At 44.4% G+C, this 26013-nt stretch overlaps 2 pseudogenes across 8 annotated transcripts in view; both read right to left on the reverse strand.

The window, feature by feature from the left end:
- Positions 1 to 1349: 1349 nt before the first annotated feature.
- Positions 1350 to 26013, reverse strand: part of LOC128930710 (interferon-related developmental regulator 2 pseudogene) — a 76227-nt pseudogene continuing 51563 nt past the window's right edge. For 5 of the 7 annotated variants that reach the window (XR_013531528.1, XR_013531523.1, XR_013531525.1 and 2 more), the window contains one exon: positions 1350 to 24448. The product of XR_013531528.1 is annotated as an interferon-related developmental regulator 2 pseudogene, transcript variant X7 (transcript). The remainder of the gene's footprint in view (positions 24449 to 26013) is intronic. The other 2 variants (XR_013531527.1, XR_008479006.2) reach the window with 2 other exon arrangements.
- Positions 1350 to 26013, reverse strand: part of LOC100413426 (interferon-related developmental regulator 2 pseudogene) — a 32093-nt pseudogene continuing 7429 nt past the window's right edge. Inside the window, exon 2 of the transcript XR_013531529.1 lies at positions 1350 to 24448. The product of XR_013531529.1 is annotated as an interferon-related developmental regulator 2 pseudogene (transcript). The remainder of the gene's footprint in view (positions 24449 to 26013) is intronic.

The raw sequence follows: 26013 nt of genomic DNA on the forward strand, positions 1-26013 counted from the left end.
TTGGCCAGGCTGGTCTCCAACTCCTGACCTTAAGTGATCCGCCTGCCTTGGCCTCCCAAAGTGCTGGGATTACAGGGATTACAGGCATGAGCCACTGCACTCAGCCAATATTTTGTTCTTATGGGACAAGAATAGTTGCTGTGGTTTGGATACTTGTCCCCACCCAAATCTCATGGAAATATAATCCCCAATGTTGGAGGTAGGGCCTGGTGGGGTGTTTGGGTTATGGGGCGGATCCCTCATGGCTTAGTGCTGTCCTCTCCATAGTGAGTTCTTACAGATCTGGTTGTTGTGAAGTGTGGCACCTCCTCCCCACACTCACTTTCTTGCTCACTCTGTGATGCGAGATGTCTGGTCCTGCTTCACCTTCTGCCATGAGTAAAAGCTACCTGAGGCTTTCCCAAAAGCCAAGCAGATACCAGTGCCACACTTCCTGTACAGCCTGCAGATCTGGGAGCCAATTACATCTCTTTTCTTATGAATTACCCGGTCTCAGGTATTTTTTTTTTCTGAGATAGAGTCTCACTCTGTTGCCCAGGCTGGAGGGCAGTGGCATGATCTCGGCTCATTGCAGCCTCCACCTTCCTGGGTTCAAGCAATTCTCCTGCCTCAGCCTCTTGAGTAGCTGGAATTACAGGTGTGAGCTACCACGCCTGGCTAATTTCTGTATTTTTAATAGAGGCAAAGTTTCATTATGTTCGCCAGGCTGGTCTCAAACTCCTGTCCTCAAATGATCTGCCCGTCTCGGCCTCCCAAGGTGCTGGGATTACAGGCATGAGCCACTGCGCTCAGCCAGAAGTTTCTTTATAGCAATGCAAGAACAGCCTGTATTAGTCTGTTTTCATGCTGCTGATAAAGACATACCTGAAACTGGAATGAAAAACAGGTTTTAATGGACTCACTGTTCTACGTGGCTGGGGAGGCCCCACAATCTTGGGAGAAGGCAAGGAGGAGCAAGTTATGTCCTACATGGATGGCAGCAGGAACAAAAGAGCTTGTGCATGGGAACTCCTATTTATGTAACCATCAGATCTTGTGAGATTTTTTCACTATCATGAGAACAGCACAGGAAAGACCTGTCCCCACGATTCAGTTGCCTCCCACTGGGTCCCTCACACACCACCTGAGAATTCAAGATGAGATGTGGGTGGGGACACAGCCAGACAATATCAGGCCCAATATAGGAGTGAACCATGAACTGATCTTCCCTGGTGGACAAAACAAAGGCATGCTAGAAACTAACATCATTCATCCCCTTTTTGTACTTCCAAGAGGTTAATTCAGTATCAAAAAATTTCTCAAAACTCACAGCTACTTAGTGAAGTTAATAAACACACTTAGCTTCATACTTGAATGTTGTTACTATTTATTTCATCAGTACAAGCTGAGGCTAAAAGTTGCTGTTTAACAGGAACAGCCAATGGTGCAGTTTCCTTCCTGGAGAGGGTATGCACTCACATCATGGGACCTAAGATCAAACACACATGAGATCGTCAACAGTCAAACCAATACTACACTTTTACCTATTAATAGAAAAAAAACTGAAGACAAAACGAGATGTTTCAAAATATTCTTCATGCTAAGCTCACGTAAGCAAACAAAAAACTAAAACTAATCCTAAAACTTTAGAACATTAGACGCAGAAATAACATGACTATTTAAATTTTTGCATCAACAAAAGTTTGTTGTTCTATCCTTCCCTGTACTTACTACAAGGACATGCTTCTTGCTTCTACACTACACAAAGTCAACAGTTATCATCAACAATGAAATAGAACTAGACTGGAACAAACAGGCGTGATGGCTCATGCCTGTACTCCCAGCACTTTGGAAGGCCAAGGTGGGAGGATCACCTGAGGTCAGGAGTTCAAGACCAGCATGGCCAACATGGTGAAAACCCCTTCTCTACTAAAAATGTCCGTAATCCCAGCTACTCGGGAGGCTGAGGCAGGAGAATCACTTGAACCCAGGAGGTGGAGGTTGCAGTGAGCAGACATTGCACCACTGCACTCCAGCGTGGACAACAGAGTGAGACACTGTCTCAAAAAAAAAAAAATCCAGAAAGAAAATTCAATTCAGGACAAACAACAGCTTTTGATTTAGAACCAGCTCTTACTTTTCTCTCGTGTCACACGTGATTAAGTCCTCATCTGATATTCCCCCCTGCAAATTGCAGTGCATGTCCTCACCTTCACCTTTTTCTGACACTTTAAAATTAATTTGTGGAAATTACAAAAACAATGAAATTGTACTTCCAATTCTGAACCACCAATCCAATTCCTGCTTTGATGCAAAACTTACTCCTCTGCAGTGTAACCCACCAGTACATCTACCCCCCTTTCTCTCTATTCTTTGCCCTGAAGGCACTTCTGGATTGCTTAAGTGTGCTCTTTGGCTACCTTGACAGTCAGGACACCTAAGGCCATCTGGACTTATCACTCTCTTCCTCCTTCTTTTCTTTGGTTAATATCACTTTCCTGCTTTCTTTCTACTGCTGAATCTCCAGACTAGGTGCTGCCATCAGGGCTCAAGCGTCAACCTAGGCTTTGAGCTCCTGGATGGCTAACCTGCATCCCCAGAGGATCCTGAAGTACAACGAAATATGTTACTGTTACAAACAATGCTACTCAGCATTTACATAGGATTTTCTAAGTCCTAAGTTATGTATTAATATATACTACACCGAAGTCTTTAAAAACCAAAGTGAGGGTATGGTAAATGACAGCTTGCCCACCGCTTCTCTCCATCTCCAAAGAAAAGCAATCATTTCACAATTATTATTTTATAAGTCTGGTCAATTTCTTTTTTGTCTGGAGACATGGTCTCATGGTGTTACCCAGGCTAAAGCAGAAGTGGCATGATCGCAGCTCACTGCAGCCTCGACATTCCAGACTCAAGCAATCATCCCATCTCAGCTCTCTAGTAGCTGGGATTGCAGGTACTCTCTCACACTGGCCTAAGTTTTAAAATTTTTAGTAGAGATGGGGTCTCCCTATGTTATCCAGTCTGGTCTTGAACTCCTGAAGTTAAGTGATCCTCCTGCCATGGCCTCCGGAATGCTAAGAGACGGGGTTATGCCATGTAGGCCTGGCTCGTCTCCAACTGCTGACCTCAAGTGATCTGCTTGCCTCAGCCTCTCCAAGTGCTGGGGTTATAGGTATAAGCCACTGTGCCTGGTCTATAGTTATCAAGGACATGAAATTACGCTTTATGAGGAAGTGGTCCTTACCCCCCTTGCCTGCAACATAAGAAATGAGAGCAAGGGAGCAAAGTAGAAGAAAGGCGGTGCTGGGAAAGGATATCAATTTAAGATGGGTTTTAAAAATCGCTTAGCAGGAGGGAGGGCGCTCCTGTGGTTTTGCCAGTTGATCTGGTTGAGGGATTTTCTCCAGCAACACTTGCAGCTTAGGGGCAGGAGGCTCCCACTCCACCCCGTGCTACTACGACCCTTCTGACATCGTGCATCATGATCTGACTACTGCTACTTGTCTCTTGCCAACACTGAAACATGAGTTCCACAGGCACAAGGATTTATTTGAATCCCTGACCTCCAGGGCTGGACACACAGTCAGTGATTGGTACATGTTTGCTAAATGAATGAGCCAGTGGAAGAAATTTAAGAGGATGGAGTGCGGAAGTGCAGTTTACCCAGAGCTGGACAGGCAAGGCAAGTAGACCAAAAGAGGGAGAGGCTGACATAGACAGCCTTGAGGTGGCTGGCGACAGGCTAGACAAAGAGGCAAGCGGTATCAACTCACGCCTGGTGGTTCATGAGCGTTGCTTCTCCTAAGGCCGACTCCTCTAACCTCTACCCTGGGTTCCATTTTCATCTACCTTTGCAGGAAGCCTACACTATTAGTTGTCTTTTTCTCTTAGGTGGTCATCCTTCTAGAGATTTCCTTTTGGCTTCTAAACTTACTTTTTTATATTTAAAATACTGCTTCATTAACACTATTAACCTATGTATCTCCATTTCTTTCACAGCTGTATTAGTCTGTTTTCACACTGATAGAAATACCTGAGACTGGGTAATATCTAAAGAGAAGAGGTTTAATTGACTCACAGTTTCAAATGGCTCAGGAGGCCTCAGGAAATTGACTACTATGGCAGAAGGTGAAGCTGGCATGTCTTACATTTTAACAGGCGAGGCAAATTGCGAGCACAGGAAAAACTGCCACTTTTAAGACCATCAGATCTCCTGTGACTTACTATCAGGAGAACAGAAAGAGAGAAACCGCTCTCCTAATCCAATCATCTCCTACCAAGTTCCTCCTTTGATACATGAGGATTACAATTCAAGGTGAGATTTGGGTGGGGACACAGAGAGCCCAACCATATAAATAGCCATATGAGAAGTCTTCAAAAAGTCCATGGGAAATATGTATTATTAAGAAACTACGCATGGATTGCAAAACCTTTTAAGGACTGGGCGTGGTGACTCACACCTGTAATCCCAGCATTTTGGGAGGCTGAGACAGGTAGATCACTTGAGGTCAGGAGTTTGAGACCAGCCTGGCCAATATGGTGAAACCTCATCTCTACGAAAAAAGACAAAAATTAGCCAGTCGCGGTGGTGCATATTTGTAATCCCAGCTATTCAGGAGGCTGAGGCAGGAGAATCACTTGAACTCAGGAGGTGAGGTTGTAGTGAGCTGAGATGGCACCACAGCCCTCCTGGCTGGGTGACAGAGTGAGACTTCATCTGAAAAACAAAATATTTTTGCACCAGAATAAACTGGGTACTAACAAGTTACAGGATCTAGTTTGAGGCATTAAAAAGGAGAGGTAATCAGTTTGAACAGAGCTCCAATCAGAGCAAAATGAATTCTGCTAAAATTGAAGGGACAACAACAAACATCACATTTAGGGGGATGCTTGCGTGGAAGAATGGTAAAATCACTGCTGCTTTATGAAAAGTTTATGGGGACAATGCAGCTAAAGAAATCAGCAGTTTACAAATAGTTAACTTGTAAGAAAGGACAAGACAATGCTGAAGATGAAGCCTGCAGCAACAGGTTATCCACATCAATTTGTGAGAAAAGAATTAATCTTCTTTGTGCCCTAATTTGGAAGGACCAAAAATTAACAGCAAAAACAACACCATAGACATCGCAATTGGTTCAGCTTACACAATTCTGACTGAAAAATTAAAAGCTGAGCAAACTTTCCACTTGATGAGTGCCAAAACCAGATCAGCTGCAGACGAGAGCAGAGCTTTCAATGGAAATTTTAAACAAGTGGGATCTATTAGGTTGCTGCAAAATTAATTGCGGTTTTTGCCATTGAAAGGAATGTCAAAAACCACAATTACTTTTGCACCAACCAATAGATTATGAAGCATCTATTGGGAAAGTGTAACAGGAGGTGAAACGTGGCTTTCGGAGTATGACTCTGAAGACACAGCACAATCGAAGTGATGACTCCGAACAGGTGGAAGTGGTCCAATCAAAGAGAAGTGGACTGGCCAAGAGCAAAGGTCATCACAATAGTTTTTGGAGCTGCTCAAGAAATTTTGCTTGTTGACTTTCTGGAGGGCTGAAGAATAATAAAATCTGCTTAATGTGAGAGTGTTTTGAAAAAGCCAAAGCTTTAGCAGAAAAAATGCCCAGGAAAGCTTCACCAGAGAATCCTTTTCTACCATGGCAAAGCTTCTGCTCATGCCTCTCATCAAACAGGGAAAATTTTGAGTTTCAATGGGAAACCAGTATGCATCCACCCTACAGCTGGGATTTAGCTCCTTCTGACTTCTTTTGGTTTCCTAATGATAAAAATAGCTGTAAGTGGAACCATTTTCTTCCAGTTAATAATGTAAAAAAGATGGCACTGATGTAAATTCCCAGGACCTCCAATTCTTTGGGGATGGATAAAATGGCTAGTATCTAATTGCTTTGAGCAAGAGACAAAAATAAATAAACAAATGGCTAGTATCCTTGCTTACTTGTTGTAAGCAAAGTGTCTTGATCTTGATGGATCTTATGATAAGAAGTTAATATTTTTTATCTTTTATTTCTATTTCCCACAAGTTTTTTTTTTTTTTGAGACAGAATCTGGCTCTCTGTCACCCAGACTGGAGTACAGTGACGTGATCTCCACTCGCTGCAACCTCTGCCTCCTGGGTTCAAGCGATTCTCCTGCCTGAGTCTCCTGAGTAGTTTGTACTAAAGGTGTGCACCACCACACGTGGCTAATTTTTTTTTTTCTATTTTTTAGTAGAGATGGGGTTTTGCCATGTTGGCCAGGCTGGTTTTGAACTCCTGACCTCAGGTGGTCCACCTGCTTCGGCCTCCCAAAGTGCTAGGATTACAGGAGTCAGCCACTGCACCTGGCCTCTGTTCTTTTAAAAACCCATAATGCTGGACACAGTGGCTCACACCTATAATCCCAGCACTTTGGGAGGCTAAGGTGGGCAGAATGCTTGAGCCCAAGAGTTTGAGACCAGCCTGGGCAACATGGCAAAACCCTGTTTCAACAAAAAATATAAAATTTAGCTGGGCATGGTGGCCCATGACTATAATCCCAGCTACTCAGGAGGCTGATGTGGGAGGATCAACTGAACCCAGAAGGTCAAGGATTCAGTGAGCTGTGATTGTGTCGTTGCAATCCAGCGGTGGTGACAAACAGAGACCTTACCTCAAAAGAAAAAAAAAATCCAGGCTGGACAGAGTGGCTCACGCCTGTATTCCCAACCCATTGGGAGGTTTAGGTGTGCATATCACGTGAGGTCAGGAGTTGGATACCAGCCTGGCCAACACGGTGAAACGCTGTCTCTACTAAAAATACAAAATTAGCCATGCGTGGTGCCAGGCTACTTGGGAGGTGGAAGCAGGACAATTTCCTTAATTCGGGAGGTAAATGTTGCAGTGAACCGAGATGGCACCACTGCATTCCAGTCTCGGCGACAGAGCAAGACTCCCTCTCCAAAAAAAAAAAAAATCTATCTAGGAATTCATTGTAAGCCATGATTCTTTCTGACAATTACACATTTATACGTTCAGGAGAATGTGAAGGAGGCCTCAGAGTAGAATTAAGGATCCACAGACTTTTGAAGTTCCCTGGTACTTCTTTAAAAAGTTGTATACATTGTTTCCTTTCTCAACCCAATCTGGCTTCCCTGCGCCATAACTCTAGGTCATCAATGATCTGTAAGTCACTGAATGCTATGGCCTTTGTCAAGTATCATGCTTGACCATTCAGCAGCATCCAACCCTGCTGACGATGCCGCTTCCTTGAAACACTTTTCTCTTGAATTAAGTAACCCAGAGTCCTCTGGTTTTTCTCCTACTCTCTGGCTACTCCTTCTCTGTCTTTGTAGATACATTTCCTTACCTCTGTGTAATGTTAGTTTTTCGAGGCACGGCCCTAGATCTGCTTCTCTTCTTTTTCTCTGCCCCTAAAGTGACAGAATCCACGGCCATGACTTCAATGGCCACCTAAAAACAGATGAATTCCAAATCCTTACATCCACTTCCCACCTGCCATTCACAAAACAGGGTTTCTGTCACCTTTAGGTCATCAGTTTCATTAGTTCACTAATGAAATCACAATTGCCAAATCCAATGAACACTTTCGTTTCTTCTCTTCCTTAACCTTTCTGTGGCATGGGTTGTCCTTCTTGAAATTTTCCCTTCCCTTAGGATTCTCGCTCAGTTAAGAATCATTCACTTTCAATAATTTTTGGTGGCTCTTGTACCTGTCTCTTGGGCTACCTGTTTCTAAAAGCTGGGCAAACATAAAGTGTTGATTAAGTAAGTAAAGGCAAACATGCCATGTTAGGAAGGGCTGGCAGGATGAATGAAAATCAGGCAAAAGCTCGAGGATGTTGTCTAAACATTTTGTTTTTATGAGACCAGAACAGTTGACGTAGTATGGATATTTGTCCCCACCCAAATCTCATGGAAATATAATGCCCAGTGTTGGAGGTGGGGCCTGGTGGGGTGTTTGGGTTATGGGGCGGATCCCTCATGGCTTAGTGCTGTCCTCTCCATAGTGAGTTCTTACAGATCTGGTTGTTGTGAAGTGTGGCACCTCCTCCCCACACTCACTCTCTTGCTCACTCTGTGATGTGAAATGCCTACCCTTGCTTCACCTTCTGCCATGAGTAAAAGCTCTCTGAGGCCTCCCAGAAGCTGAGCAATCTGAGATGCCTCGCTTGTACAGCCTGCAGAACTGTGAGCCAAATAAATCTCTTTTTTTTTTCTTTTTTCTTTTTTTTTTTTGAGACGGAGTTTCGCTCCTGTTACCCAGGCTGGAGTGCAATGGCACAATCTCAGCTCACCGCAACCTCCACCTCCTGGATTCAGGCAATTCTCCTCCCTCAGCCTCCTGAGTAGCTGGGACTACAGGCACGTGCCACCATGCCCAGCTAATTTTTTGTATTTTTAGTAGAGACAGGGTTTCACCATGTTGACCAGGATGGTCTCGATCTGTTGACCTCGTGATCCACCCACCTCAGCCTCCCAAAGTGCTGGGATTCCAGACATGAGCCACTGCACCCGGCCCTCTTTTTTTTTTTTTTTTTTTTTTGAGACAGAGTCTCTCTCTGTCTCCCAGGTTGGAGTGCAGTGGTGTAATCTTGGCTCACCGCAAACTCTGCCTCCTGGGTTCGAGGGATTCTCCTCCCTCGGCCTTCCGAGTAGCTGGGATTACAGGCATGTGCCACCATGCCTGGCTAATTTTTTTGTATTTTTAGTAGAGACAGGTTTCACCATGTTGGCCAGGCTGGTCTCGAACTCCTGACATCAACTGATTCTCCCACCTCGGCCTCCCAAAGTGCTAGGATAACAGGCATGAGCCACTGCGCCTGGCCAAACCTCTTTTCTTATCAACTACCCAGTCTCAGGTATTTCCTTACAGCAATGCAAGAATGGCCTAATATAGGAGTGAACCGTGAACTGATCATTCCCTGGTGGACAAAGCCATGCTAGTGAAGGAAGAAACTAACATCATTCATCCCCTGTCAATACTTCTAAGAGGTTAATTCAGTATCAAAAAATTAATTTCTCAAAACTCACAGCTATTTAGTAAAGTGACTTACCACACTTAGCTTCATACTTGGATGCTGTTACTATTTATCAACATCACAACAAAACAAGCTGAGACTAAAAGTTGCCATCTAACAACAACAGACATTGGTTCAGTTTCCCTCCTGGAGAGGGTATGTGCTCAGATCACGAGACCTGAGATAAAACAACCTAGATTGTCAAGAATCCAACAAGGACTACATCTTACCTCTTGATAGAAAAAATGCTGAAGGAAGACAAAATGAGATGTTTACAAATATTCCTCATGCTAAGCTCATAAAAGCAAATAAAAAACTAAAACTAATCCCAAAACTTTAGGACATTGGATACAGAAGTAACATGACTATTTAAATGTTTGCATCAATGAAAGTTTGTTCTATCCTTCCCTGTACTTGTGCTACAAGGACACGCTTGTGACTTCTACACTACCCAGAGTCAACAGTTATCATCAGCAATTCAGTATAACTAGAGGGGAACAAGGCTTCAAAGCGACTCTGCTCCACCAAAATTCAGAAATTCAATTCAGGATGAACAGCAGCTTTTGATTTTAGAAACAGGTCTTACTTTTCTCTCGTGTCACAGGTAATGAACTCCCTGCAAATTGCAATGCATGTCCTCACCATTACCTTTTTCTGACACTTTAAAGTTAATTTATAAAAATTGCAAAAACAATGAGATTATAATTTCAATTCTGACATCTGATCAGATTCCTGCTTTGAGGCAAAACTTACTCCTCTGGTATATACTCCTCTCCTCTTCTCTCTCTCTCTCTCTTTTTTTTTTTTTTTTTTGGAGACAGAGTCTTGCTCTGTTGCCCAGGCTGGAGTGCAGTGGCAAGATGATGGCTCACTGGAACCTCTGCCTGGCAAGATCATGGCTCACTGGAACCTCTGCCTCCTGAGTTCAAGCAATTCTCCTGCCTTAGCCTCCCAAGTATCTGAGACTACAGGTGCCTGCCACCACGCCCAGCTAAATTTTGTATTTTTAGTAGAGACAGGGTTTCACCATGTTGGCCAGGCTGGTCTCAAACTCCTGACCTCAGGTGATCCATTCACCTTGGCCTCCCAAGGTGCTGGGATTACAGGCATGAGCCACCACACCCGGCCTCTCCTCTTCTTTTGTATGGCTAATACCACTTTCCTGCTTTCTTTCTAGTGCTGAATCTCCAGACTTGGTGCTGTCTTCAGGGTACCAGAGTCGACCTTGGCTTCGAGCTCCTTGTTGGTAACGTTGCATCTCTGGATAATCCTGAAGTACAATGACATATGTTACTGTTACAACAATGCTACTCAGCTTTTACATGGGATTTTCAAGTCATAACTTGTATGTTAATATATACTAAAGCCCAGTTATTTAAGACCAAAAATGTGAAGGCATGGTAAATGACACCTTGACCACTTCTTCTCTCCATCTCCAAAGAAAAGAAATCATTTCACAATTATTATTTTACAAGCCTAGTATAAGTTCCTTTTTTTGAGACATGTTCTCATTTTGTCACCCAGGCTGAAGTGCAAATGGCAAGATTGTGGCTCACTGCAGCCTCAACATACCAGACACAAGCAATCCTCCCACCTCAGCTCCCTAGTAGTTGGGATTGCAGGCACGCTCTGTCACATTGGGCTAAGTTTTAAAAATTTTTAATAGAGATGGGGTCTCTCTATGTTATCCAGGCTGGTCTTGAATTCCTGAAGTTAAGTAATCCTCCCACCTTGGCCTCCGAAATGCTAAGATTACCTGCATTAGCCATCATGCTTGGCCCATTTCTTTCTTTCTTTCTTTCTTTCTTTCTTTCTTTCTTTCTTTCTTTCTTTCTTTCTTTCTTTCTTTTTTTTGTGACAGAGTCTCGCTCCGTTGCCCAGGCTAGAGTTAGTGGCCAGATCTCAGCTCACTGCAACCTCCAGCTCCCAAGTTCAAGCGATTCTCCTGACTCAGCCTCTGGAGTAGCGGGGATTATAGGTGAGTGCCACCACGCCTGGTTAATTTTTCATATTTTTAGTAGAGACAGGGTTTCACCGTGTTGGTCAGGCTGGTCTCGAACTCCTGACCTCGTGATCCACCCATCTCAGCCTCCTAAAGTGCTGGATTACAGGTGTGAGCCATGGCGCCCCGCCTTCTTTTTTTTTCTTTTTTTTAGACAGAGTTTTGCTCTTGTTGCCCAGGCTGGAGTGCAGTGGTGCAATCTTGGCTCACTGCAACCTTTGCCTCTCAAATTCAGGCAATTCTCCTGCCTCAGTCTGCCGAGTACTGGAACTACAGGTGCACCCCAACATGCCCGGCTAATTTTTGTATTTTTAGTAGAGACGGGGTTTCACCATGTAGGCCAGGTTTGTCTCCAACTGCTGACCTCAAGTGATCCACCAGCCTTGGCCTCCCAAAGTGCTGGAATTACAGGCATGAGCCACTGTGCCTGGCCTATAGTTATCAAGGACATGAAATTATGCCTTATGAGGAAGTGGTCCTTACCCCCCTTGTCTGCAACATAAGAAATGAGAGCAAGGTGGCAAATTAGAAGAAGAAAGGTGGCGCTGGGAAAGGATATCAATTTAAGATGGGTTTTAAAAATCGCTTAGCAGGAGGGAGGGCGCTCCTGTGGTTTTACCAGTTGATCTGGTTGAGGGATTTTCTCCAGCAACACTTGCAGCTTAGGGGCAGGAGGCTCCCACTCCACCCCGTGCTACTACGACCCTTCTGACATCGTGCATCATGATCTGACTACTGCTACTTGTCTCTTGCCAACACTGAAACATGAGTTCCACAGGCACAGGGACTTATTTGAATCCCTGACCTCCAGGGCTGGACACACAGTCAAGGATCGGTACATGTTTGCTAAATGAATGAGCCAGTGGAAGAAATTTAAGAGGATGGAGTGCGGAAGTGCAGTTTACCCAGAGCTGGACAGGCAAGGCAAGTAGAACAAAAGAGGGAGAGGCTGACATAGACAGCCTTGAGGTGGCTGGCGACAGGCTAGACAAAGAGGCAAGCGGTATCAACTCATGCTTGGTGGTTCATGAGCGTTGCTTCTCCTAAGGCCGACTCCTCTAACCTCTACCCTGGGTTCCATTTTCATCTGCCTTTGCAGGAAGCCTACACTATTAGTTGCCTCTTTCTCTTGGGTATTCATCTTTCTAGAGATTTCCTTTTGCTTCTAAACTTACTTTCTCCTATTTAAAATACTGCTTCATTAACATCATTAACCTAGGTATCTCCATTTCTTTCACAGCTGTATTAGTCAGTTTTCATACTAGCAGAAAAAATACCCGAGAGTGGGTAATATATATAGATAAGAGGTTTAATTTATTTTTTTAATGAGATGGAGTCTCCCTCTTGTCACCCAGGCTGAAGTCCAATGGCACGATCTTGGTTCACTGCAACCTCCACCTCCCAGGTTTAAGTGCTTCTCCTGCCTTAGCCTCCTGAGTAGCTGGAATTATAGGCAGGTGCCAGCACGCCCAGCTAATTTTTTGTATTTTTAGTGGAGATGGGGTTTCGCCATGTTTGCTAGGCTGGTCTTGAACTCCTGACCTCAAGTGATCCACCTGCCTTGGCCTCCCAAAGTCCTGGGATTACAGATGTGAGCCATTGTGCCCAGCCGAAAAGGTTTAATTAACAATTCCATGGCTGCCCCCAGGAAAGTTTCCTCAGGAAGCTTATAATCATGGCAGAAGGGGAAGCGGACACATGTTACATGGCAGCAGACTAGAGGTGAAGTGTGAGCATAGGAAGAACTGCCTTGTTTAAAACCATCAGATCCTGTGAGACTCACTCACTGTCACAAGATTAGCCTGCGGGAAACTGCCCCCACAATCCAATCACCTCCCACCAGCTCCTCCCTTGACACATGAGGATTACAATTTAAGATGAAATTTGGGTGGGGGCACAGAGCCCAATCATATCAACAGCCATATAAGAAGTCTTCAAAAAGTCCATGGAAAATGTGTATTATCGAGAAATTACGCATCGATTGCAAAATCTTTCAGCACCAAAATTAATTGGTACTAACTCGTTAAAAAATATCTCAAAGGATGTAGTTTGAGATATTAAAAAGGAGACGTCATCAGTTTGAAAAAGGCCCCTATCAGAGCAAAATGAATTCTGCTAAAATTGAAGGAAGAACAAACATAGAATTTAAGGTGAGGCTTGAGTAGAAGAATGGAGAAATCACTAATGCTTTACCAAAAGTAAAGCAATGTCCCTAAAGGAATCAGCAGTCTACATATGGATAACTTGTAAGAAGGGACATGATGAGGTTGAAGATGAAGCCTGCAGCAGCAGGTCATCCACATCAATTTGCATGGAAAAAAATTAATCCTCTTTGTTCTCTAACTGAAACGCATTGGCCAGACATGGTGGTTTACCCCTGTAATCCCAGTGTTCTGGGAGGCCAAGGCGAGTGGATCACCTGAGTTCAGGAGTTTGAGAACACCCTGGCCAACATGGTGGAACCCCATCTCTACTAATAATATAAAAATTAGCCAGGCATTGTGGCAGGTGCCTATAATCCCAGCTACTTGGGAGGCTGAGGGTAGGAGAATTGCTTGAACCCGGGAAGCAGAAGTTGCAGTGAGTGAGCCAAGATCCCACCATTGCACTCCAGCCTGGCAAACAAGAGTGAGACTTCATCCCCCTCCCCTGCAAAAGAAAACAAAAAAATGTCCAGGCTGGGTGCAGTGACTCATGCCCGTAATGCCAGCACTTTGGGAGGCCAAGGCAGGTGTATCACCTGAGGTCAGGAGTTCGAGACCAGCCTGGCCAACAGAGTGAAAACCTGTTGCTACTAAAAATACAAAAATTCACCAGGTGTGGTGGTGGGTGCCTATAATCCTAGCTACTCGGGCGGCTGAGGCACAAGAATTGCTTCAACTCGGTTGGCAAGGTGGCTGATGCCTGTAATCCCAACACTTTGGGAGGCCGAGGAGGGCAGATCATGAGGTCAGGAGTTCAAGAGCAGCCTGATCAACATGGTGAAACCCCGTCTGTTCTACAAATACAAAAATTAGCTGGGCGTGGTGGCGCGTGCCTGTAATCCCAGCTACTCAGGAGGCTGAGACAGGAGAATCGCTTGAACCCGGGAGGCAGAGGTTGCAGTGAGCCAAGATTGTGCCACTGCACTTCAGCCTGGGCGACAGAGTGAGACTCCACCTCAAAAAAAAAAAAAAAAAAAAAGAACTGCTTCAACTCAGAGGGTGGAGGTTGTAGTGAGCCAAGATCAGGCCACTGCATTCTACCCTGGGCAACAGAATGAGACTTCATGTTAAAAAGAAAAAAAAAAAAAAAAAAAAAGCCAGGCGCGGTGGCTCATGCTTGTAATGCCAGCACTTTGGGACTTTGGGAGGCTGAGGCGGGCGGACCACCTGGAGTTGGGAGTTCAAGACCAGACTGACGAACATGGAGAAACCCCATCTCTACTAAAAATAGAAAAAATTAGCTTGGCGTGGTGTCACATGCCTATAATCCCAGTTACTCAGGAGGCTGAGACAGGGGAATCACTTCAACCTGGGTGCCAAAGGCTGTAGTGAGACAAGATCGCATCATTGCACTCCAGCTGGGGCAACAAGAGCAAAACTCTGTGTCAAAGAAAAGAAAAAAGAAAACACACAGGCCGGTGTAGTGGTTTATGCCTGTAATTGCAATATCTGGAGAGGTCTAGGTGGGCAGATCAGTTGCCGTCAGGAGTTCGAGACCGGCCTGCCTAGGTGGTGTACCCCTTTCTCTAGTACAAATACAAAAATAAGCTGGGTGTGGTGGCAGGCACCTGTAATGCCAGCTACTTGGGAGATTGGGGAAGGAGAATCGTTTGAATCTGGGAGGTCAAGGCTGCAGTGAGCCTTCACTGTGCCATTGCACTCCAGCCTGGGTGACAGAGGGAGACCATACCTTTAAATAAAAAAGAAGTCTGGGAGCAGTGGCTCATGCCTATAATCGTAGTACTTTCAGAGGCTGAGGCGGGCAAATCACAAGGTCAGAAGTTCGAGACCAGCCTGGCCAGCATAGTGAAACCCTGTCTCTACTAAAAATACAAAAATTAGCTGGGCATGTTAGCACATGCCTATAGTCACAGCTACTTGGGAGGCTGAGGCAGAAGAATCACTTGAATGTGGGAGGTGGAGGATGCATTGAGTTGAGATCGCACCACTGCACTCCAGCCAGGGCAATACAGCAATACTTCTTGTAAACAAATAAAAATTTTAAAATCCATATAGGAACTCATTGCAAGCCATGATTTTTTTACGAGAGTGACACATTTATAGGTTCAGGAGAATGCGAAGGAGGCCTCAGAGTAGAACTAAGGGTCCACAGACCTTTGAAGATCCCTTGTACTTCTCTAAAAGGTTGTATATTGTTTCCATTCTCAACCTGATCTTCTATGCCCCATAATTCTAGGGCATCAGTGATTTGCAAGTCACTGAATACCATGGCCTTTTTAAGGCATCGTGCTTGGCCATTCAGCAGCATCGTACCCTGCTGGCCACTCCTCTTTCTTGAAACACTTTTCTCTTGGATTAAGTAACCCAGAGTCTTCTGGTTTTTCTCCTACTCTCTGGCTACTGCTTCTCTGTCTTTGTAGATTCATTTCCTTACCTCTATGTAATGTTAGCATTATTCAAGGCTGGGCCCTAGGTCTGCTTTTCTTACTTCACTCTCTCCCACTAAAGTGACAGAATGGCCATGACTACAATGGCCACCTAAAAGGAGATGAATTCCAAATCCACTCATCCATTTCCCACCTGCCATTCACCCCTCACTGTAACAGGGTTTCTGTCTCTTTTAGGTCATCAGTCTCAATAGTTCACTAATGACCTCACGACTCCCAAATCCAATGAACACTTCCATTTCTTAACCTCTCTGTGACATGGGACATCATCAGCCATTCTCCTTCTTGAAATTTTCCCTTCCCTTAGGACTTTCACCCAGTTGAGAATCATTCACTTTCAATCATTTTTGGTGACTCTTGTACCTGCCTCTTGGGCTACCTGTTTCTAAAAGCTGCGCAAACATAAAGTGGTGATTTAGTAAGTAAAGGCAAACAGCTTGTACCTGCCTCTTGGGCTACCTGTTTCTAAAAGCTGCGCAAACATAAAGTGGTGATTTAGTAAGTAAAGGCGAACAGATGACATGTTAGGAAGGGCTAGCAGGATGAATGAAAATCAGGCAAAAGCTCAAGGATGTTGTCTAAACATTTTGTTTTTATGAGACCAGAACAGTTGACGTAGTATGGATATTTGTCCCCACCCAAATCTCATGGAAATATAATGCCCAGTGTTGGAGGTGGGGCCTGGTGGGGTGTTTGGGTTATGGGGCGGATCCCTCATGGCTTAGTGCTGTCCTCTCCATAGTGAGTTCTTACATATCTGGTTGTTGTAAAGTGTGGCACCTCCTCCCCACACTCACTTGCTCACTCTTTGATATGAGATGCCTGCCCCTGCTTCAACTTCTGCCATGGGTAAAAGCTCCCTGAGGCCTCCCAGAATCTTAGCGATGTCAGATGCCATGCTTATACAGCTTGCAGAACTGTGGGCCAACTAAACCTCTTTTCTTATAAACAACCCAGTCTTAGGTATTTCTTTATAGCTAGCAATGCAATAAGGCCCAATACAGGAATGAACTATGAACTGATTATTCCCTGGACAAAACAAAGGCATGCTAGTGAAGGCAGAAACTAATACTATTCATCCCCTTTCAATACTTCTAAGAGGTTAATTCAGCATCAAAAAATTAATTTCTCAAAACTCATAGCTATTTAGTAAAGTGACTTACCACACTTAGCTTCATACTTGGATGCTGTTACTATTTATCAACATCACAACAAAACAAGCTGAGACTAAAAGTTGCCATCTAACAACAACAGACATTGGTTCAGTTTCCCTCCTGGAGAGGGTATGTGCTCAGATCACGAGACCTGAGATAAAACAACCTAGATTGTCAAGAATCCAACAAGGACTACATCTTACCTCTTAATAGAAAAAATGCTGAAGGAAGACAAAATGAGATGTTTACCAATATTCCTCATGCTAAGCTCATAAAAGCAAATAAAAAACTAAAACTAATCCTAAAACTTTAGGACATTGGATACAGAAGTAACATGACTATTTAAATGTTTGCATCAATGAAAGTTTGTTCTATCCTTCTCTGTACTTGTGCTACAAGGACACGCTTGTGACTTCTACACTACCCAGAGTCAACAGTTATCATCAGCAATTCAGTATAACTAGAGGGGAACAAGGCTTCAAAGCGACTCTGCTCCACCAAAATTCAGAAATTCAATTCAGGATGAACGGCAGCTTTTGATTTTAGGACCAGCTCTTACTTTTCTCTCGTGTCATACGTGACAAACTCCTCATTTGACATTTCCCCCTGCAAATTGTAATGTATGTCCTCGCTATTAGCTTTTTCTGAGACTTTAAGGTTGAATTTTGGAAACTGCAAAAAAATGAAATTGTACTTCCAATTCTGAACCTCTGATTGGATTCCTGCTTTGACGCAAAACTTACTCCTCAACTGCGTACTCCTCTCCTTTTCTTTTTCTTTTATTTTTTAGAGATGGAGTCTCACTCTGTGGCCTAGGCTGGAGTGCAGTGGCACAATTATGGATAACCGCAACCTCCACCTCCTGAGTTCAAGCAATTCTCCCGCCTCAGTCTCCCAAGTAGCTGGGACTACAGGCACCTGCCACCATGCCTGGCTAATTTTTGAATTCTTAGTAGAGACAGAGTTTCACCATGTTGGCCAGGCTGGTTTCAAACTCCTGACCTCAGGTGATCCACCCACCTCGGCCTCCCAAAGTGCTGTGATTACGGGTGTGAGCTATCACACCCATCCTCTCCCTTTCTATGGGTAATACCACTTTCCTGCTTTCTTTTTACTGCTGAATCTTCAGACTTGTCATCAGGGCACCGGAATCGACCTCGGTTTCGAGCTCCTGGGTGGGAACGCTGCGTCCCTGGATGGTCCTGAAGTACAACAGAATATGTTACTTTTACAACAATGTCACCAAACTTTTACTTGGGATTTTCAGGTCATAACATATATTAATATACACTAAAGCCCAGTCATTGAAGGCATGGTAAATGACAACTTGACCACTTCCTCTTTCCATCTCCAAAGAAAAGCAACCATTTAGTAATCATTATTTTATAAGCCTGCTATCACTTCCTATTTTTTGGAGGCATGGTCTCATTGTATCATCCAGGCTGAAGTGCTAGTGGCAAGATTGCAGCTCACTGCAGCCTCAATAATTCCAGACTCAAGCGATCCTCCCACCTCAGTGCCCTAGCAGCTGGGATTGCAGACACGCTCCACCATACTGGGCTACGTTTTAAATTTTTTAATAGAGATGCGGTCTCCCTATGTTATCCAGGATGGTCTTGAGTTCCTGAAGTTAAGCTATCCTCCTGCCTTGGCCTCCCAAATGCTAGGATTACCTGCATGAGGCATCACGCTTGGCTCATTCTTTTTTTTTTTTTTTTTCTTGAGACAAAATTTTGCTCTTGTTGCCCAGGCTAGAGTGCAGTTTGCAGTCTCAGCTCACTGCAACCTCTGCCTCTCAAATTCAGGCAATTCTCCTGCCTCAGTCTGCCGAGTACTGGAACTACAGGTGCACCCCAACATGCCCGGCTAATTTTTGTATTTTTAGTAGAGACGGGGTTTCACCATGTAGGCCAGATTTGTCTCCAACTGCTGACCTCAAGTGATCCACCCGCCTTGGCCTCCCAAAGTGCTGGAATTACAGGCATGAGCCACTGTGCCTGGCCCATAGTTATCAAGGACATGAAATTATGCCTTATGAGGAAGTGGTCCTTACCCCCCTTGTCTGCAACATAAGAAATGAGAGCAAGGTGGAAAATTAGAAGAAGAAAGGTGGCGCTGGGAAAGGATATCAATTTAAGATGGGTTTTAAAAATCGCTTAGCAGGAGGGAGGGCGCTCCTGTGGTTTTGCCAGTTGATCTGGTTGAGGGATTTTCTCCAGCAACACTTGCAGCTTAGGGGCAGGAGGCTCCCACTCCACCCCGTGCTACTACGACCCTTCTGACATCGTGCATCATGATCTGACTACTGCTACTTGTCTCTTGCCAACACTGAAACATGAGTTCCACAGGCACAGGGACTTATTTGAATCCCTGACCTCCAGGGCTGGACACACAGTCAAGGATCGGTACATGTTTGCTAAATGAATGAGCCAGTGGAAGAAATTTAAGAGGGTGGGGTGGGGAAGTGCAGTTTACCCAGAGCTGGACAGGCAAGGCAAGTAGAAGAAAAGAGGGAGATGCTGACATAGACAGCCTTGAGATGGCTGGCGACAGGCTAGACAAAGAGGCAAGCGGTATCAACTCATGCTTGGTCATTCAGGAACATTGTTTCTCCTCTAACCTCTACTTTGGCTTCCATTTTCACCTGCCTTTTACAGGAAGCCTACACTATTACTTGTCCTTTCTCTTGGATATTCATCCATCTAGAGCTTTCCTTTTGGCTTCTAAACTTACATTCTCATATTTAAAATGATGCTTCATTAAAACCATTAATCTGTGTATCTCCATTTCTTTCAGAGCTGTATTAGTGAGTTTTCACACCGGTAGAAAGAAATACCTGAGACTACATAATATAGAAAGGGAAGAGGTCTAATTCACTCACAATTCCACATGGCTTGGGAAGCCTCAGGAAATTTACAATCATGGCAGAAGGGGAAGCAGGCACATCTTACATGGCAGCAGACCAGAGGTCAAGTGTGAGCATAGGAAAAACTGCCTTGTATAAAACGATCAGATCTGAGACTCTTTCACTATCATGAAATCAGCATGTGGGAAACTGCCTCCATAATCAAATCACCTCCCACCAAGTTCCTCCCTTGACAAATGAGGATTACAATTCAAAATGAGATGTGGGTGGGGGCACAGAGCCCAATCGTATCAACAACCATATGAGAAGTCTTCAAAAAGTTATTATCAAGAAACTATGCATAGATTGCAAAATCTTTTGGTACCAAAAGAAACTGTTACTAACTCGTTAAAAAATACATCAACAGGATCCAGTCTGAGGTATGAAAAAGGAGAAATCATCACTTTTTAAAAAGCCAGTATCAGAGCAAACTGAATTCTGCTAAAACTGAAGGAAGAACAAACATTAAGGTGATGTTTGGGTGGAAGAATGGTAAAATCACTGATGCTTTACCAAATGTTTATGGGGACAATGCCCCTAAATAAATCAGCAGTTTACATATGAAAAACTTGTAAGAAGGGACAAGATGATGTTGAAGATGAAGCCTGCAGCAGCAGGTCATTCGCATCAATTTGTAAGGAAAAAAATGAATCCTCTTTGTTCTCTAACTGAAACGCATTGGCCAGACATGGTGGTTCGCCCCTGTAATCCCAGCACTCTGGGAGGCCAAGTCGGGCGGATCACCTGTGGTCAGAAGTTCGAGATCAGTCTGGCCAACGTGGTGAAACCCCACATCTAATAAATATATACAAATTATCTGGGGGGTGGGGTGGGTGGCAGGTGCCTCTAATCCCAACTACTCTGGAGGCTGAGGCAGGAGAATTATTGAACCCAGAGGTGGAGGTTGCAGTGAGGCAAGATCATGCTACTGGCCTCCAACCTCTGTGAAAGAGTGAGACTCTGTCTCAAAAAAAGAAAAGGACCAACAATTAACAGCAGAAACAACAGCCAACACCATAGACATCCCAATTGTTTCAGCTTACACAATTCTGACTGAAAAATTAAAAGTTGAGCAAACTTTCCACTTGATGGGTGCCAAAACCAGATCAACTGCAGAAGAGAGCAGAGCTTTCGATGGAAATTTTAAACAAGTGGGATCTATTAGGTTGCTGCATATTAATTGCTGTTTATGCCATGGAATGTCAAAAGCCACAATTACGTTGGTACCAACCAATAGATCATAAAGCAGCAATCTGGAAAGCGTAACAGGAGGTGATACATGGCTTTCCCAGTATGACTCTGAAGGCAAAGTATAATCAGAGTAATGGCTCCAAAGAGGTAGAAGTGGTCCAGTCAAAGCAAAGTGGACTGGCCAAGAGCAAAGGCCATGGCAATAGTTTATTGAGCTGCTTGAGGAACTTCCCTTGTTGACTTTCTGGAGGGTGGAAGAATAATCACACCTGCTTATTATGAGTGTTTTGAGAAAGCCAAAGCGTTAGCAGCAAAATGCCCAGGAAAGCTTCACCAGAGAGGCCTTTTCTACTTCAGCAAAGCTTCTGCTCATGCGCCTCATCAAACAAGTGCAATTTGAGAGTTTCAATGGGAAACCATTAGGCATCTACCTTACAGTAGGAATTTAGCTCCTTCTGACACCTTTTTGTTTTCTAGTCTTAAAAAGTCTGTAAAGGGCACCCATTTCTCTTCAACTGATAATGTAAGAAAGAGTGCATTGATGTGGTTAAATTCCCAGGACCTCCACTTCTTTGGGGATGGATGAAATGGTTAGTATCCAATTGTGAGCAAGAGACAAAAATAAATAAATAAATGGCCAGTATCATTGCTGACGAAAGTGTCTTGACCTTGGTGGAGCTTATGATGAGAAATTTATATTTTTTCCTTTTAGTTCTATTTTCTACAAACTTTCCTTTTTTTCTGTTTCTTTTCTTTTTTCAGATGGAGTCTGGCTCTGTCACCCAGGCAGAAGTGCAGTGGTGCGATTTCAGCTTACTGCAACCTCCGCCTTCTTGGTTCTAGCAATTCTCCTGCCTCAGCCTCCTGAGTAGTTGGGATTACAGGCCCCTGCCACTGGGCCTGGCTAATTTTTGTATTTTTAGTAGAGACGGGGTTTTGCCATGTTAGCAAGGCTGGTCTCGGACCCCTGATCTCAAGTGAAACATCTGCCTTGGCCTCCCAAAGTGCTAGGACAACAGGCGTGTGAGTGACACCACGCTTGGCCTTTCTTTGGGGGGTTTGGGGGTTTGGAGTCTTATTCTGTCACCTAGGCAGGAGTGTAGTGGCGTGATCTCGGCTCACTGCAACCTCCACCTCACGGGTTCAAGTGATTCTGCTGCCTGAGCCTCCGGAGAACTCTGGACTACAGGTGCATGCCACCATGCCTGGCTAAATTTTTTGTTTTTGTATTTTTTGGTAGAGATGGGGTTTCGCCATGTTGGCCAGACTGGTCTTGAACTCCTGACCTCAGGTGATCCACCCACCTCAGCCTCCCAAAGTGTTGGGATTACAGGTGGAAGCCACCATGCCTGGCCTATGTTCTTTTAAAAATCCATTTGTGGTAGGACACGGTAGCTCAGGAAGGACTGGCAGGATGAATGAAAATCAGGCAAAAGCTCGAGGATGTTGTCTAAACATTTTGTTCTTACAGAACAAGAAGAGTTGATGTGGTTTGGATACTTGTCCCCACCCAAATCTCAAGGCCATATAATGCCCAGTGTTGGAGGTGGGGCCTGGTGGGGTGTTTGGGTTATGGGGCGGATCCCTCATGGCTTAGTGCTGCCCTCTCCATAGTGAGTTCTTACAGATCTGGTTGTTGTAAAGTGTGGCACCTCCTCCCCACACTCACTCTCTTGCTCACTCTGTGATGTGAAATGCCTGCCCTTGCTTCACCTTCTGCCATGAGTAAAAGCTCTCTGAGGCCTCCCAGAAGCTGAGCAATCTGAGATGCCTCGCTTGTACAGCCTGCAGAACTGTGAGCCAAATAAATCTCTTTTTTTTTCTTTTTTCTTTTTTTTTTTTGAGACGGAGTTTCGCTCTTGTTACCCAGGCTGGAGTGCAATGGCGCAATCTCGGCTCACCGCAACCTCCACCTCCTGGATTCAGGCAATTCTCCTCCCTCAGCCTCCTGAGTAGCTGGGACTACAGGCATGTGCCACCATGCCTGGCTAATTTTTTTGTATTTTTAGTAGAGACAGGTTTCACCATGTTGGCCAGGCTGGTCTCGAACTCCTGACATCAACTGATTCTCCCACCTCGGCCTCCCAAAGTGCTAGGATAACAGGCATGAGCCACTGCGCCTGGCCAAACCTCTTTTCTTATCAACTACCCAGTCTCAGGTATTTCCTTACAGCAATGCAAGAATGGCCTAATATAGGAGTGAACCATGAACTGATCATTCCCTGGTGGACAAAGCCATGCTAGTGAAGGAAGAAACTAACATCATTCATCCCCTGTCAATACTTCTAAGAGGTTAATTCAGTATCAAAAAATTAATTTCTCAAAACTCACAGCTATTTAGTAAAGTGACTTACCACACTTAGCTTCATACTTGGATGCTGTTACTATTTATCAACATCACAACAAAACAAGCTGAGACTAAAAGTTGCCATCTAACAACAACAGACATTGGTTCAGTTTCCCTCCTGGAGAGGGTATGTGCTCAGATCACGAGACCTGAGATAAAACAACCTAGATTGTCAAGAATCCAACAAGGACTACATCTTACCTCTTGATAGAAAAAATGCTGAAGGAAGACAAAATGAGATGTTTACAAATATTCCTCATGCTAAGCTCATAAAAGCAAATAAAAAACTAAAACTAATCCCAAAACTTTAGGACATTGGATACAGAAGTAACATGACTATTTAAATGTTTGCATCAATGAAAGTTTGTTCTATCCTTCCCTGTACTTGTGCTACAAGGACACGCTTGTGACTTCTACACTACCCAGAGTCAACAGTTATCATCAGCAATTCAGTATAACTAGAGGGGAACAAGGCTTCAAAGCGACTCTGCTCCACCAAAATTCAGAAATTCAATTCAGGATGAACAGCAGCTTTTGATTTTAGAAACAGGTCTTACTTTTCTCTCGTGTCACAGGTAATGAACTCCCTGCAAATTGCAATGCATGTCCTCACCATTACCTTTTTCTGACACTTTAAAGTTAATTTATAAAAATTGCAAAAACAATGAGATTATAATTTCAATTCTGACATCTGATCAGATTCCTGCTTTGAGGCAAAACTTACTCCTCTGCTATATACTCCTCTCCTCTCCTCTCCTCTCTCTCTCTTTTTTTTTTTTTTTGGAGACAGAGTCTTGCTCTGTTGCCCAGGCTGGAGTGCAGTGGCAAGATGATGGCTCACTGGAACCTCTGCCTGGCAAGATCATGGCTCACTGGAACCTCTGCCTCCTGAGTTCAAGCAATTCTCCTGCCTTAGCCTCCCAAGTATCTGAGACTACAGGTGCCTGCCACCACGCCCAGCTAAATTTTGTATTTTTAGTAGAGACAGGGTTTCACCATGTTGGCCAGGCTGGTCTCAAACTCCTGACCTCAGGTGATCCATTCACCTTGGCCTCCCAAGGTGCTGGGATTACAGGCATGAGCCACCACACCCGGCCTCTCCTCTTCTTTTGTATGGCTAATACCACTTTCCTGCTTTCTTTCTAGTGCTGAATCTCCAGACTTGGTGCTGTCTTCAGGGTACCAGAGTCGACCTTGGCTTCGAGCTCCTTGTTGGTAACGTTGCATCTCTGGATAATCCTGAAGTACAATGACATATGTTACTGTTACAACAATGCTACTCAGCTTTTACATGGGATTTTCAAGTCATAACTTGTATGTTAATATATACTAAAGCCCAGTTATTTAAGACCAAAAATGTGAAGGCATGGTAAATGACACCTTGACCACTTCTTCTCTCCATCTCCAAAGAAAAGAAATCATTTCACAATTATTATTTTACAAGCCTAGTATAAGTTCCTTTTTTTGAGACATGTTCTCATTTTGTCACCCAGGCTGAAGTGCAAATGGCAAGATTGTGGCTCACTGCAGCCTCAACATACCAGACACAAGCAATCCTCCCACCTCAGCTCCCTAGTAGTTGGGATTGCAGGCACGCTCTGTCACATTGGGCTAAGTTTTAAAAATTTTTAATAGAGATGGGGTCTCTCTATGTTATCCAGGCTGGTCTTGAATTCCTGAAGTTAAGTAATCCTCCCACCTTGGCCTCCGAAATGCTAAGATTACCTGCATTAGCCATCATGCTTGGCCCATTTCTTTCTTTCTTTCTTTCTTTTTTTTTTTTTTGTGACAGAGTCTCGCTCCGTTGCCCAGGCTAGAGTTAGTGGCCAGATCTCAGCTCACTGCAACCTCCAGCTCCCAAGTTCAAGCGATTCTCCTGACTCAGCCTCTGGAGTAGCGGGGATTATAGGTGAGTGCCACCACGCCTGGTTAATTTTTCATATTTTTAGTAGAGACAGGGTTTCACCGTGTTGGTCAGGCTGGTCTCGAACTCCTGACCTCGTGATCCACCCATCTCAGCCTCCTAAAGTGCTGGATTACAGGTGTGAGCCATGGCGCCCCGCCTTCTTTTTTTTTCTTTTTTTTAGACAGAGTTTTGCTCTTGTTGCCCAGGCTGGAGTGCAGTGGTGCAATCTTGGCTCACTGCAACCTTTGCCTCTCAAATTCAGGCAATCCTCCTGCCTCAGTCTGCCGAGTACTGGAACTACAGGTGCACCCCAACATGCCCGGCTAATTTTTGTATTTTTAGTAGAGACGGGGTTTCACCATGTAGGCCAGGTTTGTCTCCAACTGCTGACCTCAAGTGATCCACCAGCCTTGGCCTCCCAAAGTGCTGGAATTACAGGCATGAGCCACTGTGCCTGGCCTATAGTTATCAAGGACATGAAATTATGCCTTATGAGGAAGTGGTCCTTACCCCCCTTGTCTGCAACATAAGAAATGAGAGCAAGGTGGAAAATTAGAAGAAGAAAGGTGGCGCTGGGAAAGGATATCAATTTAAGATGGGTTTTAAAAATCGCTTAGCAGGAGGGAGGGCGCTCCTGTGGTTTTACCAGTTGATCTGGTTGAGGGATTTTCTCCAGCAACACTTGCAGCTTAGGGGCAGGAGGCTCCCACTCCACCCCGTGCTACTACGACCCTTCTGACATCGTGCATCATGATCTGACTACTGCTACTTGTCTCTTGCCAACACTGAAACATGAGTTCCACAGGCACAGGGACTTATTTGAATCCCTGACCTCCAGGGCTGGACACACAGTCAAGGATCGGTACATGTTTGCTAAATGAATGAGCCAGTGGAAGAA

The sequence above is a fragment of the Callithrix jacchus genome, chromosome X, assembly GCF_049354715.1.
Source record: "Callithrix jacchus isolate 240 chromosome X, calJac240_pri, whole genome shotgun sequence".
Classification (NCBI taxonomy): Eukaryota; Metazoa; Chordata; class Mammalia; order Primates; family Cebidae; genus Callithrix; species Callithrix jacchus.